Genomic DNA, 4,182 nt, shown 5'->3' with positions numbered 1-4,182 from the left:
CAGAACAGTGCTAATTACAGAATAATTATAAGATAATTACTGGGGTAGTCTGAGGGTATTTGAAAAACAAAGATTTGGGGACGAGAGGGTAATATTAATTAGCTGCAAATGTTTTACAATGCAGCTTTTGGGGTTCAGTTAGGATGATCATGGAGGTAGTGGCTGAGATTGTGTAATGCAAATTATTTTCTTCTGGAGCTGAAGCCCAAATCACCCTCTAACAGTCTTAGTCAGACTCCTGAATCTGGAAGTATGCAGTTTCTTTTCTCAAAACTGGAGAAAATTCAGTTGGAGGGAGAGCCTGTTTGGAAGTTGTAGTAGTTTGGGGACAGAGGCCAGCTGGGGGCTGGGGCCTTCCAGGGTGGGGGCTGTTTGTGCCCCGTGCCCTTGGCCTGGCACTCACAGCTGGGAATGGACTTTCCAAAATGCTGCTGGAAGGAGCCAGATGTGGCCAACCCTGGCACGGCCTCAGGGTCTGCTGCCAAGCTGCCTTGGAATCAGCTCTTCCCAGCAGGACGTTGCCCAGGAGTAACTTTGAGTGTTGCTGTTGTCCTTCAGGAAGCATGGCACACAGCAAGCACAGCAGAGCTGCGCCTGTGCCAGGAGAAGACTTTAATGAGAGCCGGGGCTGATGGTGACAGTTCCCAGCAGGTGTCCAGCTCAGGAAGAGGCAGGTAAGATGGCAGAGAGGGGACACGGGCTGGTTGTCACTTCTCTTGCAGGAACAAGATTTAAGAGCAGAAGGGAGGCAGGACAAGTGGGCCCATGAGGTGAAAAAGTGCATGAGAAGCTGTCACAGTCAGGATGAGAGCAGAGGGAGAAGAGAAGGAGATGCAGGTGACGTGGCTGGGACAATGGTTCCGAGGTAGCAAGTGCCACACAAGCAGAGAGAGAGGCAGAGGCATTGGGAGGTGGTGGAGTGGGTGAGAAAGGTGCCTGGGAGAGAGGAGAGCAGGGGGAGATGGGAGACAGAGATGGAGACGGAGGGGAAAAAGGCGTGTTGTTGGGAGTGAGGACGGTGCTGCTGTGCAGGTGGTTGTGAGGTCAGAGGTGTCTGAGGAGCTGATAGGGCAGGAGCAGTCCCCTGGCTTCTGCATGTGCTTGTGAGGTCAGAGGTGTCTGAGGAGCTGATAGGGCAGGAGCAGGCAGGTTTGAGCAGCCATAAAGGTGACTGGTTAGAAGGGGAAGTGACTGAGCAGAAGAATGTTCCTGTGAGCCCGGGAGCTGTGAGCCTGGTGACGAGAAGTATCCTTGAAACGTGCAGCCGGTCGCTTTGCAGCACAGCGAGGTACCGAGAACCCAGACACCTCCAGGTCATCTCTGAAGTGAGGCTCTGTCTGTTACGGTATTGTTCCACATTTGGGCACTGTTTTAGAGTCAGTTCGGTTTATCTGCCCATCTGTGGGATTGCTGAGTCCCCTCAAGTTTGATTTGTCCTCCCCTCTGGGATGCTTTGGACCTTTCTGAAAACTGTCTCATTCACTTTATACCAGCATTATATCTCCATATAGGCAGTCTCTCATCAGTAGATCTGCTGCTATTTCAAGGAGAAGTTCCCTCCCTCATGATAAGGTTGTAGTCACCTGCAGTAGTATACACCTACTTGGTTGGTGCTGTTCTATCGACTCGTGCTGAAAGATCGGTTGTTGCAATACGATTGATGGCTGCTCTTCTTGACTGCTGCCATAGTAATGATTGATCCTATGTCATGGATTGCTGATCGAAATGGGAAGCAGGTCCATGGCCTGTAGCTTCCCAGGGCTCCTCACAGGCATCTCCAAAGTGTTCTGTCCCGCTGTGGAGGGCGCTGAAGTCCTGGGTAGCAGCCCCAGACTCCACCAGGGGAGATACCCAAAGAATTTGGTGTACTTTGGCAGCAAGGCCATGCCCAATACCTCTGTGGAAGTACCTCTGTGGAAGTCTTGCCCGCAATTTCCCAGATTCTTCTGGTTTCCTCTGGAGGCAAGTGCATTCCCAGGTAGCAGACCCAGAATCTTCTCAGGAAGCTACCCAGGGAGCATTGTGTATGTTGGGGGCAGGTCCATTCCTGTTGTTGCGTCAGGACTTTTCCCATACATCTGCCGGAGCATTTTCATTTTCTTTACAGACAGCTAAAGTCCCAGGTAGCAGCATCACCATTTTCCTAGTTAGTTAGCTGAAGAGTTTTCTTTGTGTTGGAGGCAGGTCCACACCCTGTAGCTCCTCGGGAATCCTCTGAGGAATCTGTAGAATATTTTGGCCTCCCCCGGACACAGCTGAATCTTGCAGGGAGCTGTCCCAGAGTTTTCCAAGGTGGCTACCCAAGGTGTTTTGTGTATGCTGGAGTCAGGTCGATGCCCAGTAGCTCTCTGGGGCTCCTCCAAGGCATCTCCAGGAGTATATGGGTTATATCTTCAGACAGGTGAATTGCCAGGTAGCAGCCCCAGACTTTTCCAGAGTTGCTGCCCAACGAGCATTGTGTATGCTCGTTTGGTTTCCTCCCAGGCAGCTCCGGAATGTTTTGGCCTGCCCTGGAGACAGTGGAATTTTGCAGGTAGCAGCCCCAGACTCCTCCAAGGAATCCATCCAAGGAGTTTTACCAATGTTGGAGGCAGGCCCATGCTCTGTACCTTGGTGGGACTCCTCTAAGTCAGCTTGGGAGTGCTTTGACATTCCCTGGAAATGGCTGAATTTCCTGGGTGGCAGCCACAGACTCCTCCTCGATAGTTAGAGGAAAAATTTTCCTCCCTTGGGACTCACGCGTGTGCCCGGAAGCTCCCCGGGACTCGTCCAAGGCATCTCCATGAGTCATTTGGCTTCCTCTGGAGATGGATGAAGTCCAAGGTAGCAGCCCCAGAATCCTTTAATGTTGCTAGCCAAGGTGTTTTGTCAATGTTGGAGGAAGGTCCATGGTCCATAGCTCCCCTGGAGCTCTCCCAAGCAGCTCCAGGAGTGTTTTTGCCTTTTCAGGAGATGGATGAATTCCCAGGTAGCGGCCCCAGACTCCTCCCAGGTTCAATAAATTCAATGGAATTTAACAACATTTAACAGTGGTTTACCATGGCTCAATAAGTTTGATGGCAAGGTTCACTTTATTAATTACTGCTTGGAAGAAACATACACAGGAAAATCGAGTGAGAATCAGGTTAGAATGGTTCACACAGAGACTGGAATGGAAAGGGTAAGGAAGACCCTCCCGTTGGTTCACGAGCTTCAGAGTGGACCCCCTTGCTTTCTGAACTCCTGATGGAGCTTAGGTGCGGCCAGGTCCAATCTTAGTCTCAGACTTGGACAATGCTTCATGTGTAATGGAACTACCTACACAAAGTTTATAGTAATTAACATTTAATAGCTACCTGGATTAAAAATGTTTCATGAGTATTAATTCAGCATGCTGTTAGTCACTTAGCAAAGATCTGCTGTTGGTAAGAGGCCTCTCTTCCTCATGGAGCAACATTGAGAGGTGTCCCATCTCAAGGGGAGATCACCGCCATGCAGCCACGCTGCCTAGCAGGGAGAGCTCAAAGAAGGCTCACTGAGGCTGTCACATTCATGGAATAAAGCAGTTGGCTTGTAGTCAAATGACATGTGATGGGAAAGGTATGCATGAGAGTCCTTGTACCCACAGCTTTCTGTGTTCCTTGATAAATGAGTCCTGGAAAAGCCACCCGCTGTTCATGTGTCAGTCGCATATTAATGTGTCAATCTCATGATCGGTGTGTGGGATAATGGCTGAGGTGACTTAGAAATTAGAACTTTTAGGTAAGGCACAGCATTGAAGAAGCTTCCCAGGTGGAATGCGGCTGACATGTAAGGAATCCATTCCACAGAAGTTCCCTAGGCCTGCACCCTTAGATGTTGGTAACGCCAGGGGACCTTGGTGTGCTGACTCTAAGAGGAACTGCCCGGAGGGTGGAGCGGTGTGGAGATACCGTGGCCAGGCTCTGCGATTAAATGGGAACTTAAAGGTGTTATGGAACTGATAAGCTGCATATTTACTGCCCTGGGCCAACAGCCTGCCACGTTTTTGACAAAATGCTGTCCTTTTGGTGAACTTTGCTCATTATAACATCATTATTATACCAAAAACACACCTCCATCCCAAAAGCTCCCCGCCTCCAAGGTGCGACCACCCCTCACTGAGCTTGCACACTGAATTTTTCTAGTTTATTCCTTTAAAAGCGAAGCGAGAAAACTTTACAC

This window comes from Mycteria americana, unplaced genomic scaffold (genome assembly GCF_035582795.1).
Source record: "Mycteria americana isolate JAX WOST 10 ecotype Jacksonville Zoo and Gardens unplaced genomic scaffold, USCA_MyAme_1.0 Scaffold_46, whole genome shotgun sequence".
NCBI classification, from domain to species: Eukaryota; Metazoa; Chordata; class Aves; order Ciconiiformes; family Ciconiidae; genus Mycteria; species Mycteria americana.
The sequence above is the reverse complement of the archived record's forward strand: the minus strand, read 5'-3'. Positions refer to the sequence as shown.